This window comes from Cervus elaphus, chromosome 11, assembly GCF_910594005.1.
Source record: "Cervus elaphus chromosome 11, mCerEla1.1, whole genome shotgun sequence".
NCBI lineage: Eukaryota > Metazoa > Chordata > Mammalia > Artiodactyla > Cervidae > Cervus > Cervus elaphus.
This window is the reverse complement of record NC_057825.1, coordinates 16946915-16961600: the sequence shown is the minus strand read 5'-3', so window position 1 is coordinate 16961600 and position 14686 is coordinate 16946915. Positions and strand designations below refer to the sequence as shown.

The following is a 14686-nucleotide window of genomic DNA, read 5'->3' as shown; positions in this document are numbered from 1 at the left end:
GAGCCAAGGCCAGCACGCTCGGAGCAGACCCGGTCCACCAGGGAACTGGTTTCTGCTGATGAATTTCCCCAAGCAATGAAGCGCCCCAAGGTCACCCTGCCACCCTCCTCAGGAGGGTGTCCTCTTTCTCTGTCTTCCCAGCACTGGGAAAATGAATGCTTGCTGTCGCAGGCCTGTCAAGTTTACTTTACAGTATCCTCATGTTCAAATATGCAGGCCCCTGATTTCTTTAAAACCCTAGAAATTATAACAGGAAACACATGATAAATGCCCATTTCATATGTACTGGTAATCTTAGCAAATAATTCTACTATTGCTGATTTTTCATTTGCCTTGACCCACTCCCATATTCTTGCCTGGAGAATTCCATGGACTTGGCGCCTGGTGAGCTATAGTCCATGAAGTCATAGAGTCAGACACCACAGAGCAACTAAGACTTTCACTTTTCATTTTAACTTTTAATTAAGGCAGGATTTGGAGTATTGATGACATCAAATTCTTACCTTGTATTTTTTTTTTAAGTAGACACATGTTTTAAATGACCCACTCTCCAAGTAGTTACATAAATACTTTCAAAATAATTATTTTGGGGTCCCAAAATTCTTTTTTCTCACCTATACAGATACAAAATTCAGCTTTTGACAGTCAGAGAAAATCCATCAAATGGGAATCACTAATGCCTGAAAGGGAAGAGTTTTGACTTGGCAGGGGATTTTAGGGGGTGTGCTGGTCTGGAAGTTAGTAGAAGTGGTCTGGGGAGGGTGAGTGAGCTGGGCTTCCTCAGATAAATGTCTTTACCTCTCTGAGTCATAGTTCTCTATGTGTTAAATCAGGGAATCAGAGCATAACTCAAGAGTTTTCAAACTTTCATAGAAATCTTTAACCCTCTTTGCATATACCAAAATATCTGCAGAGAAGCCTAGTTTTAAAATTAGGAACTGTGGGGGGCTTCACATTTTCTCCCAGAGCAGCCTTGAAAAGACTCCTTGACAGCCAAAAGACCCCACATAGCAGTTTGCCAAGCACTGGGTAGCTGCCTTGACCTATTGTCGGTCCCGGGGAGTCTGTGGTCCATGGTCAGGGGCCACATTCCTGCAAGAAATACAAGCTGCAGATCACTGCGTGTGCATCCCGCTCTGAGAGAGGAGGGTGACCAGCCTGAGGAAGTGCTCCCGGTCATCATGAGAGTTGAGGGTGACAGATCATCCAAGAAAAATTGCAGTAATGGGAAAGACTAAATTATTCCTGCTCTTAAATAAAACTAGGAAGAATTCCACTTCTTTAGGCTTCCCTCTGCCCAACTCTAAAATGAGAGATCAGATTAGAGGATCATTAATAATACCTTGTTACTCTAGAACAACGTATTAAACATGACAATTTCATTTGCTTTTTGCATCTCTGTGGTACCGTTCCTAGCTTCATTTTCTGGCTGAAGAGACAGGCTTGGGGGATTGTGGGGGTTGACCGGCGACACCTCCCAGGTGGTTCTAACCCCCCATTCCTGTAATTCCTGACCCAGTGCTCATCCATCACCCCCAAATACTCCCTCCCTCCACCATGCACGGTAGCTTCAAGCTCTGTAATCTATGATTCTCCGAAATATTGTCCTCACATTCTTATCATGGAGAATTGCAGCTTTTCACGTGGATGTGAAACCAATAATTTGCAGATTCCAACATATTGTGAGTGACCACAGCACTCCCTTCTCGGACGAGCACACATGAAATATGAGCATTCCTAACACACAGCAGCTGGACCCCAGAGCAGACTGCATCTTCAGGCAGGCTCCTCAAGGTGTTACTGTCACGTCTTCCAGGGCCCTCTTGATCCCTCTACTCCAGACATGGGGGGCTTCCTCCGTTCTGTTGAAATCTCTCGGGAACACGCTCTCAATCCTCATCACACCTGGACTGGGTATTACAACACAACTTCAGTTTCCCGTTTTCCTCTCTCGTTCATGTTAATTTCGCTGATTGCCCCCTTATCACTTAATACATTTTCCTCGTTATTGGCATCTGGGCTGATGGCTGTAACACAAACACTGAAAGACCAAATCAAGATTTAAAAAAAAAAAAAAAAGAGCAAAATATTCCCGTTTCAGATGGAGAAGCAGATGGGGCTCTTGGCACTTCAGAGGATTTAAATTGACCCTCTGCACCATGCAAGGGAAGACAGACTGTCACTGCTGACAAGGAAGCACGCAGAGACCTGCTTTCCAATCGAACATAGCAGCATTTCATAGCTTTTTTCTCTTGATGGTGCAGGACAAGAAGGAACCATATGATTTATCCTCACTCTCTGGGAACCTGCAAGTGCAGCGGTGGGACCAAGACAACCCTGGGTGCAGACATGGCACTACCCCCAGTTCCACCTTGGCAGTCTGGACCCATTGACTTCTGAGCCTCGGTTTTGCCTTGTGAAGATGGTAATAAAAACACCTGCCTCTCATCAGTATTACATGAAGGGAGGTGAGTGCAGGTCAAAGTGCCCAGCACGTAATATAATACACTGGGTTTCTTTTCCCTTTTTTTCACATGGTCAGAGACGTGAATTTTTGGAATCTCTCTTTTCACAACTTTCTCTTTCACAGCTGGTAAAGATAAGGACCAGGTGGGTAGTTCTGACCTTCCCTTGGATGACATTTATGAAATAAGCACGATCTATACATAGGACAAGTGTGATCGGCATTTGAGACAGGAGTTACTTATTTTAAACAGGTTTTGAGCTTGCCTGCAAATCTTTAAAATATGGGAAACTTGGACAACCTTTAGTAACAAATCTTGAAGCTGTCCTCCTGTTCAGTTATCAAAATATGTTCCAAATCTCGATGTCTATCCATTTTCAGCTATTCTGAGCACTGACTTCTTTTGATTGGTGTGAACTGTTCATTTTAATAATAAAAAAAATTTGCTTCAAACAAATCATACTCTTTGTGCTGTCACTAAAAAAAAAAATGGCGTACGCCAAGCATAGCTAAATTAGTCAAAGGGTTACTTGGTGATAAAATACTACAAAGAAAGGAAATCGATTTGGGAGATTTATAAATCAAAGTGTTTATTAGAAAGACGATGAGAGAAGAAAAAGGGTACAAAGAGAAAACGCAATGAGAAGAGAGAAAAACCTGGTGAACATGTCCTCTGAACTTGCTGCTGGACATCTTAATTCTCCATTTCAAGTCCTCCATAGGTGCCTCGCTGGCCATAAAATACATCCAATTCCCAAGGTACAGCACACACTGACTTTTCTAATTAGTCTGCCCTAACCTTGTTCAGCTCAAATTTTTGCTAAAATGTGTTTGTTCTCACTAGCTCTCAGATAAATTATAAAAGAATTTTAGTTGGCTGCTGTTGGGTCTCAGTTGTGGCATGCGGCATCTTTGGTTGCAGCGCATGAATGAACTCCCTAGTTGCCATGTCCGGGCTCTGTTGTTCCACGGCATGTAGGATCTTAGTCTCCCCACCGTGGAGCAAATCCCCTGCGTTGCAAGACACATTCTTAACCACTGGACTACCAGGGAAGTCCCTCAACTCAACTTTTAATAATTCCCCACATGTTCCTTCAGTGATGATCTAAGTCTCCAAACCATTCCCACTCCCCAGATGACGCCCAGCATAGTAACTGCACCTTGCACGTGTGTGTCTGTGTGGTTTATCCAAACAAAAAGCTTAAAAATCACTGTGTGCAAGTCAATAGGATACAGACCACATAAACTCTCAGAAGTTCCACTTACTTCCAGAAATAGCAGTAAGAAGAGAGGCTCAGAATAGAATGATTAGGTACCCACACAGAGAGCTAGACCTCCATCCACTCCTCCATAAACCCTGAAGTATCTACAGGCCTCCATCCACATGGGATATGGGGTGTTCATCTGATGGTGAAATCAAACCAGAGTCTCCAGACCTAGGAGTAAAGATGATATGAAGGTAATGTAGGAGAGAGAATACAGAAGGAGAGAATGAAGTCTGCATAATGAAGAGAAAGTCCTCCCAAGACCCTTCTCTCTTTGACTTCCAGTATAGCACAGGAAGAGATGGGGAAAACATCCTCTTGAGAATGGATGTGTCTGAGGGAAAAAACACAGCTCCTAGGACACAATCCTAGCACTGATTACTCTAAGTGAAGCTTGCTAAGCCATACACTCAGAATTTCAGATTAACTGTTTAGTACCTGACTCTTAAACCTAAGCAGAAAACCAAGAAGCACTAGATGTTTGGGGAATTGGAAACAAATCAAAGCTTAAGAACAAGGGAGAAAATATTAAATAAATTTTTAAAGTTTCTATTGCAATGAGCAGAAAATATGTTTAATTAATATTCTCAAAGAGATAAGATATTATAACAATGAAATAAGAACAGAATGCTGTTAAATAAGATCAGAGAACAGAGCTCTTAGAAAATAAAATAGTAATTCATAAGGTTAAAATTCACAAAGGATTGAGAGCAAAATTTGAGACAATCTCCCAGAAAAACATAATAAAACTTATGGGAAATGGGAAATAGAAGATAAGAAATTAAGAGGATTTGTCTGAGAAACCAAATTTCTCAATAACAGGAGTTCCAGAAAATCCAAATAGAGTAAATCGAAGAGAAGAAATATTAAAGAAATAATAAAAGAAAATGTCTCATAACCAAAGAATTTCAGTTCCTGTTGGGTGGACTATGGTGGGATGGATAATAGCAAACCCCCCTCCCCAAACATAGATGCGGAAACAGTGGAAACAGTGACAGACTCTATTTTGGGGGGCTCCACAATCACTGCAGATGGTGACTGCAGCCATGAAATTAAAAGACGCTTGCTCCTGGGAAGAAAAGTTATGACCAACCTACACAGCATATTAAAAAGCAGAGACATTGCTTTGCCAACAAAGGTACATCTAGCCAAAGCTATGGTTTGTCCAGTAGTCACGTATGGATGTGAGAGCTGGACTACAAAGAAAGCTGAGTGCTAAAGAATTGATGCTTTTGAACTGTGGTGTTGGAGAAGACTCTTGAGAGTCCCTTGGACTGCAAGGAGATCCAACCAGTCCATCCTAAAGGAGATCAGTCCTGAGTATTCATTGGAAGAACTGATGCTGAAGCGGAAACTCCAATACTTTGGCCACCTGATACGAAGAGCCGACTCACTGGAAAAGACCCTGATACTGGGAAAGATTGAAGGCAGGAGGAGAAGGGGAAGACAGAGGCTGAGATGGTTGGATGGCATCACCGACTCAATGGACATGAGTTTGTGTAAACTCTGGGAGCTGGTGATGGACAGGGAGGCCTGGTGTGCTGCAGCCCATGGGGTTGCAAAGAGTCGGACACAACTGAGTGACTGAACTGAACTGAACTCCCCAAACAGTATCTGTATCCTAATACTTGAAACATGTTTTGGTTTGTTTTGCTTTTAAGTGTTTGAAATGTGATTGAGTTAAGGACCATGAGTTGGGGGAGATTATCCTGGATTTTCTAGGTGGCCCTAAATGCTGTCACCTGTGCATCCATCAGAGAGGCAGAACGCCTGACACACACAGAAGAAAAGGTATTATGACTACAGAGGCAGAGACTGGAGGAATGCAATTGCAAGCTTCAGGACTAAAGATTCAAAGCTTCCAGAGAGAAGGAACAAATATCTTCAAAGGAAAAGGACTCAGATAAGAACCCTAATAATTACTACAAACCAATGCAGCAATATCTGCAGAATATACCATTTTGAGATTAAAATAATTTCTGATCTAGAATTCTACATCCAACCAAAACAAAATATTGTCCCAATTAATTATATTTTGACAGGTAGTATCTCACTGAATGAATCTCTTCTTGTACATTTTCTTGGGAAGATCCTGGAAGATATACGGAAATGAAGATGGAAACTCAAAAAACAACAACAACAACAACAACAAAAAAGAGGAAATCATGAAGTGAAGGAAGGTAAGCCAAATTAGGTGTAACAAAAATGAGATCCCAGGAAATTGCTGAAGGCAGGTTCCAAAACAATAGCTGGGCCACAGACTGAAAGCAGAATTGTCTGTGTTAGAGCAGGAAGATGAAAGTTCTCACAGGATCTCTCAACTACAATCCCACAATGGAATCCATATATTTTCTACACATTGGATGATACTGGGTGGGATGCTAACCCTCCTTTCAAAAAGAATTATTGATAGCTTAACAGAAAAAGAATATTTTAAATCAAAGGTGTATGTAGTAGACCTAGACTGTGACACCTAAACCCTCATCTTCATGATTGAAATCAACAGAGAAGATTTTAAATTTAAAAAATAGAATAAATATGATTTAGAATTCTGAAACTTGAAACCAGAAGAAATAACTAGGAGAATTTCAAGCGGTTGGTTCTGGGGCCCAGGTCCAAGTTTTTCCTAAGTTTTTATTACTTTGATTTTTGTAAGCCTTACACACTTCTTACTGTGAGTTTTTTTTTTTTTTAAAAGAAAAAAAAGTCATGGGCTTTCTCTCTACAAAGAGAGGCCTAATCCAGTAATTGTGCTAGGTATTTATATATATATGTGTGTATATATATATATATGTTTCTCTCTACACTGACAAAATGTAACTGGCCAATGCCAATTAAAGATGAAGAAACCAAAGTTTAGAGAAATGAGGTCTGATGTCCAAGGTAGTAGAATAAGGAAGCCAATGACCCACGACCTTCTAGCACGATGTAAGGTATCCTGTCAATCCAGGTCTCCTTGATCTGAGCTCCATGCAGCAAGACAGACCTCTTTCTCTTGATTCCTATGAGCTTGCTCTCCTCCCATTACACACACCTTCCCCACTTCTTGGCATGAGGATAAGGGACGTGTGCAGATACTAACTTCAACAGGACGGCCAGCATTCTCAAAGATGCTTTGCAGGCAATGAACCCAGCCTCCCCCTTCCATCTGTCCAGATGGGTCCTGGGCTGGCCAGGTTCTGAGACTGAAGGGAGGCCAATGGCACACGGACCTGAGCCTGACCTTGAGTGAGCCTGATTCCCACCAGGTTGTCTATTCAGGCAAAGAAGACACAGGCCCTCTTCCTCTGCCCTGCTGAGTAGACGAAGTGAGAGTACCTGGTGAGTCACATCCCATTCATACCCTCAAGATGTCCACAGGGAGAAACTGGATATCCAGTGAGAGCTAGTGAGAATGTATCTTAGAGGCTAGAACCCTGGTGCTCAGAAGAAGGAAAGGGGCTTTCCCGATGGCTCAGTGGGTAAAGAAGTTACCTGTAATTCAAAAGACACAGGAAATGTGGGTTTGATTGCTGATTTGGGAAGATCCCTTGAAGGAAATGGCAACCCACTCCAGTATTCTTGCCTGGAGAATCTCATGGACAGAGGAGCCTGGTGGGCTATAGACCATGGATGGGGTCGCAAAGAGTCGGACACGACTGAGCAACCGAGCATGGAAGGAAAAATCCCTTTTGGCTGAAACCTCAGAAAAGGCTCCATGGCAAGAGAAGCATTTAATCTGGGCTCTATTGAATGGGCAGTTTCAGTCATGCCCCTGAATTCCCATGCTGTGAAATGCCTCCATCCTGTCTCATCCTGACACCCATCCCCAAGGCAGGTCTGCGGGCTCCCTGCCCTGAGCCCTGTGCCCTCTGCAGGTAACCTAAACACCATGGCACTATGGGGCTCTGAGTCCCTCGGGGGCTGGGATTGGTCTTAACCAAAAACTAAAGGCTGCTTGGCATTTATGAACCTCTATTAAAAATATTCTTGCTGAATGAAAATGCAAGTGTGTTTGGGCCATTAGCTCGGCTCCTATCAGAAACCCTGCCGAGGTGAAGGGATGAGGTCCATTTCCAGCCTTCAGAGTCACCACACTGGGCCAGAGGAACACAGAGTTTCCAACAACTGGCAAGTGCTGCTTCTAATTTGTCATTTTAAAGAATGTTTTTGAAACTAAAATCTAATGTAAGTGGAAATGAAGGTGTTTTGCCTCTTAATTCAAACCCCAGCCCTTTCTCTTGGGACTTCTAAGTCCCTTGGAAGCTGGAAACTTGAATACCAAGCAACTTTGATATATTATGGGGGTTCAAAGGCTCCCAAGTGAAAAGACATATCTTTGCAAATAAAAATCTCAAAGCTTGGGGCTGGTGCCGCAAGTCTGAGAACTGCAACCAGCACGGAAGACCTGAGGGGTGTGTGTGGGGGGAGGGGGGAACAGTTTTCCTGATGTTAGGGAAAAGAAGGGCTTATTTTTCCACTGCCATTCACACCAGCTGCCATGAAGCAGCAGTAGAGGCCCCCTGATGCAGCTCTCTGGCCATAGATCACGGCGCCAGCCCCAGCTGCAGATGGACCCGGCAGCTGGCCGGAGAGGTGCTGGGCTCGCCCCCTCCCGCCCAGGCTCCCCCGCCTCACTCCCCAGATTTATGAAGCAGGAAGCAGCCAGCCAAAAAAGCTAAAGACAAAAAACCCAACTGCTCTTCTTTTTTTCCTTAAAGCCAACACACCTAGTTCTGTTCTTAGCCACTAACGGATGCAAATGTCCATCACACCCATGTGTCAGGAAGCCAACTCCTTGGACCCAGAGGACAGCATCATGTGCAGATGCTGTTAGGAATGTCCAAGTCCTCACAGTTTCCCGTCACCGGGGTCTAGGAACGGTTGGGAGACAGTAGTCACGTTTACCATGCACCCACTCTGAGCTGATGGATTCTACAATACACTGAATCACCAAGTGATATTTGGAGATAAAAGATTAAGGAATGCTGAGGTTGTGCTCAGGTTTATATAGCTCAAACATGCTCCTCATTGGGAGCTCAGAGCTGCTTTTTATATATGCTTATATTATTTATTTATATATATATATATATATATATATATATATATATATTCTTTTTCAGATTATTTTCCCTTACAGATTTTTACAAGATATTGAGTATGGTTCTCTGTGCTATACAGGAAGTCCTTGTTGGTAATTTTTACATATAGTAGTGTATATGGGTTAATCCCAAACTCCTAATTCATCCTTCCCCCCTTTCCTATTTGGTAACCACGAGTTTGTTTTGAAAAGAAAGTTCTAGAACTTTCTAGAGCCCTAGAATGTCTTTATAAGACTTCAGAATAAGTCATTGATATTGATGCTTCAGTTGTCTTTCCCTGAGACTTAGATGGATTTTTTTCTATGGTTTCACATCATACCTGGTATAGAGCTCAAAAGCTCAAACTAGGTCTGGTGTGGAATTCCACCCTTCCGTTTCACAGGTGAGAAAACCAAGGCCATGAGGTTCCACACAGTTGCCCAACCTCACCCAGTGACTTCGGGGGAGAGCAGAGAGTAGAGCTCAATAAATGCCTCCCAATAAATGCTGTTACTCTTTATCTAGTTTTTAAAGATAATCACCATCAAAAATACCAAGACATGACTGAATGACTAAACAACAACAAAAACCCTCAAAAATAATGATATGTCATATACACAGCGTAAGTGCCCAAATTCCCTAATATGAACCCATGGACCAGAGTCATGATATAAAAACCTACTTAGGTGAGTAGAGTCCCCTGTACTATACAGTAGGTCCTTGTTGGTAATTAACCTGTATACAGTAGTGTGTATGCGCTAATCCCAACTTCTTAATGTATCCCTCCCCCCAACCTTTCCCTTCTGGTAACCATAAGCTAATTTTCTATGTACATGGGTCTGTATTGTAAATAAGCTCACTTGTATCATTTCCTTAGATTCCACATGTAACCTGATGTGCATGGTAAGTCTCTTCAATCGTGTCCAACTGTGACCCCATGGACTGTAGCCCACCAGGCTCCTCTGTCCATGGGATTCTCTAGGCAAGAATACTAGAGTGAGTTGCCATGCCCTCCTCCAGGGGATCCTCCCAATCCAAGGATTGAACCCGTGCCTCTTAAGTCTCCTGCATTGGCAGGCAGTTTCTTTACCACTAGCACCACCTAGGAACCCCATCCACACACAACTGATATCTGGTATTTGTCTTTCTCTGTCTGACTTACTTCACTTAGTATGATAATATTCTGTAATGATCTATAAGAGAAAAGAAGTTGAAAAAGGATAGAGATGTGTGTGTGTGTATGTATAACTGAATCACTGTGTTCTACATCTGAAATTAATACAACATTGTTAAACAACTATACACGTGTTGCTCAGTCTCTAAATTGTGTCCGACTCTTTTTGACCCCATGGGCTGCAGCACTCCAGGCTTTTCTGTCCTTCTCTGTCTCACAGAGTTTGCTCAAACTCAAGTCCATTGAATCGGTGATGTTATCTAACCATCTCTTTCTCTATCGCCCCCCTTCTCCACTTACCCTCAATCTTTACTAGCATCAGGATCTTTTCCAATGAGTCAGTTCTTCACAACAGGTAGCCAAAGTAGTGGAGTTTCAGCTTTAGCATCAGTCCTTCCAATGAACATTCAGGGTTGATTTCCTTTAGGATTGACTGGTTTGATTTCCTTGCTGTCCAAGGAACTCTCAAGTCTTCTCCAACACCACAGTTGATCGGGATGGGGAATATGTGTAAATCTATGGCTGATTCATATCAATGTATGACAAAAAAAAAAAAAGTATCAGTTCTTGAATGCCCAGCCTTCTTTATGGTCCAATTCTCATGTCTGTACATTATGACTAAGAAAACCAAAGCTTTGACTATATGGACCTTTGTTGGACTATATCCTTAATACTTCCATTAAAAAACAATTCAAAAAAATCACATTGGTCAGCTCGGGAGCTTGGTAGTTACAGTTTAGCTATGACACTCTTCCCATTGTTTGTCTCTAGGAAGGGAAGGGTTTAGGGCTCCTGGAGAATCAGACGTGCAGTTATCAAAATTCACTATTTTCTCAGCATCCCAGGGCAGGCAATCAACAGCGTTGGTATAAAGGAGATCATGGGCTTCCCAGGTGGTGCTAGTGGTAAAGAACCTGCCTGCCAATACAGGAGACTTAACAGACACAGGTTCAATCCCTGGGTCGGGAAGATCCCCTGGAGAAGGAAATGGCAACCCACTGCAGTATTCTTGCCCGAAGAATCGCATGGACAGAGGATCCTGACAGGCTAAGGTATGTAGCGTCGCACAGAGTTGGACACAACGGAAGTGTCTGAGCACATGGGACACAACACAGCAATCAGAGAAATCAGATCGAGAGTGCAGGCGCTCCAGACTGAGCCCACGTGCATGCGCTTCTATGTGTCTGGACAGGACGTCCCACGAGACCAGACCCAGTGCCCACCCAAGGAAGCGACAATAATGATGCTGAGTCCACTGGACGAGTCATAAGATAGTGCAAGCCCAGGCGTGTCAGTGGAGCATTCGACTGCTTGTGTGCTTCGGGGTTTCTCTCGAGGACTCCCACACTTCACCCTAGTGTACACACACAGTCACCTGCTCATGCACCCAGACACCAGGTTTAGTCACGAAGAGGGGCACCAGTGTTACAGCCAATGACTCTGTGATCATTAACCAATATCTCATAAAGTGAGACCTGTACACAGGCTGCAGAGAGACAGATGTTTCCAGGGTTTAATGAAGGGGAATCATGCACCATCATCGTATGACAGAACCCAGCCCCGCCTCAGCCACATGCATCATAAAGCGCTCAAACAGCGTTGCTGGCTGTTTGGATGAGCTGGGTGCAAATGGACCCTGGCTTACTTAGGTTGCATCCAGAGCTTGCTCAGCTAACCCTCACACACTCACAAATACACACCTGTCTTGTATGTGTGCATGCGCACCCACCCAGGGCCCAGGCTGCCTGCAGGCAACAGTTAAACAAACACAGCACCACGAAGGACTTTCAAGAAAGGAACCAACCCACTGCTGAGACTGGAAGCCTGGATATATGGTGTGCGGTCAGCCGAGGGTTCCCGAGGAAAGGAACCAGGGCTTCAGCCAGTCACACCCGGGCTCCCCACGTTGTGAGCTGCAGGAGGCCAGGATCATTCATCTCGAGGCTCTAACCTTTCGTGTGGAATTTGATGGGCAAATATTACAATACCTAAAAAGTTCAACCTGTGGATTGCTGAGATGTGAAACACCATCATCGTTGAGGGGATCTTCCTGACCGAGGGATCAAACCTGGGTCTGCTTGCACTGCCGGCAGACACTTTACCATCTGAACCACCAGGGAAGCCGTCATTTAAAGCAGGTGAAGCCTAAGAAAGGTTTTCAAATGACCCAGGAGCTTATGAGTCATGATAAAGTTCTCTCTCATCCATCGTGTTGCCTGTTTTCGCCTTTCACAAGGGAGCCCTCAGGCACCCGTCCCTAGTTCTTCATCAGTTTTCCAGGGTCACCCTGTGGATCCGGGGTGCTCCTGCCTGGGTGGGGCCGCACTGACGTGCGCTCCAGGATGTGCAGGGGGAGAGGGTGGCCTCAGACTCAGGGGGAAGGCACCTCTCCCAGCCAGCCTATCTCTCATTTGGGTCCATGTGGCCTCCTAGCCTATAGCCAGACTGCTCATGAGGTCACGAACCCCCTAAAACCCTGCACAAAGTCTGGGCTCCTGGTAAAAACCTGGCTTCGCAACATTTACCAGAGCTCACAGTTTCCCCAGGTGGGTTCTCCCACCTGCCCTTCGTGCTTTCAACTCTCTTTAGCTCACCTCGCCTCCCACCCCAGCGGACTCTGATCCTTACAACCGCAGACAGCCTGGACAGTCCATCTGCCCATCCAGTGTGGCGTCTCTGAACTCTGCCATTTTAGATCCCTTCCCTTGACTAGACCATCGAAGCAGGTGACCCAGCATCACCCACACAGGCTCCAGCTCCAGTCGAGGCTCCGCTGGACCAGCCAGCAGTCAGGAAAGCCTGACTTGTGAGAGAGTATAGCCGTTCCAGATACCAGCAGGCTTCTCATCCAAGCCAATTCCAGGTACACAAACTGCTCACGTTTCATCTTCAGTATGATAGCCATTGCATTGTGTGTGTGTGCGCGCGTGCATGTGTGTGACTGTGTACACACACCTGTGTCAGCATCTGTGTGAAATGAAAGCTGGTCAACTCTCTCTTGATCAGTCCTCCAAAATCCCAGGGCTCTGTCTGGTTCTTATCAGCTCCAGGTTCAGCATCTTCTCTTCGGGTGCTCAATCCTTATCTCTCCTAACAGAACACCTAAGGGGAAATGGGAACATTTCCAAAACACCCAGAATACGCAGGCACATCGGTCACTCCCTTTTATAGCTGTGGACCTTGCAGGGTACAGACGGTGATCCTCATTGTAATCAGAACATTCCTTGAGTGTTTACTGTGAGCACGCGCTGTTTCAAACACCTTTGCCAGCCTGCCTGGTCTCTTTGAACAAACACCAGCGATGGACGTTCAGAGAGGGCCTGAGGGCACGGGAGCAGCCGGGGTAGCAGGGGTCCCGCAGGGCCTGGAGGGCCTTACTTGTGTATGACATCAGATCCAGCCACGGAAGGGCACAGACTTGAGACCGCTTCTATCCTGCTGCTTGGAAGGCTTGGGGGACTTTTAATTTTTTCATTTTTTTTAATTGAAGTTTAGTTGGTTTACAATGTTGTGCCAATTTCTGCTGTATTGCAAAGTGACTCAGTTATACATGCATATATATACATTCTTTTTATCTTCTTTTCCATCAGGCTTATCACAAGATATGGAGTACAGTTCCCTGTACTATAGAGTAGGACCTTGTTCCTTATCCATTCTATATGTCATAGCTTGCATTTGGGAGGCTTTGTAAGTGCATCTTTCTTTGAGCTGCAACAGGCTTGCCTGTGACCTTGGAACTTCCAGCCCCAGTGAAATCCCCATGGGATTCTTTCTTCCAGAAAAGCCTCATCCTGCCGTGTGGGCTGCTCTCCAGGGAACCTCGACAGCAGCACCCTTCCTGGCCTCACTTACAAGATAAGGAACCTTGAGACCTAAACTAGATTATTGTATCTATGGGCACATACATTTAGCTTGGAAGGAGAAGAAATGAGAGAAACGTGAGTTTCCGCATCTAAAGGGCAAAGAGACACATCATGTTCTCTGAGCATCTTCTTTCTCTCTGGGAACAGCATAGAATCGATGTGGTTCCAGAGTCTACCTGAGACTAAGTGTGGAAACTGAGGCACTGGGTCCTGTGCTCACACACACACACACACACACACACCCCCCCCACATACACACACACACCACATACACACACACCACATACACACATACCACATACACATACACACACACCACACACACACAAAACACATACACACACAACACACACATATAACACATACACACAAACACACCACATACACACACACCACATACACACATACCACACACACAACACATACACACACACAACACATACACACACCACACACATACACACCACACACACACACACACCACGTACACACACACCACACACACACAACACACACACACAACACACATATAACACATACACACAAACACACCACATACACACACACCACATACACACCACACACACACACCACATACACACACACCACACACAACACATACACACACACCACACACACACACACATACACACACACCACACACACACACCACATACACACACAACACACACACCACATACACACACAGCACATACACACACACCACACACACAACACATACACACACAACACATACACACAACATGTACACACACACCACATACACACACAGCACATACACACACACACCCCACACACACCCCCCCCACACACAACACATACACACACACAACACATAC

General features: G+C 44.6%; 1 long non-coding RNA gene across 1 annotated transcript in view; it reads right to left on the bottom strand.

The window, feature by feature from the left end:
* LOC122702959 overlaps positions 1 to 10321 on the bottom strand; it is a 46407-nt gene extending 36086 nt beyond the window's left edge. Inside the window, exon 1 of the long non-coding RNA XR_006343379.1 lies at positions 10264 to 10321. This is a non-coding gene — a long non-coding RNA (uncharacterized LOC122702959). The remainder of the gene's footprint in view (positions 1 to 10263) is intronic.
* Positions 10322 to 14686: the final 4365 nt, after the last annotated feature.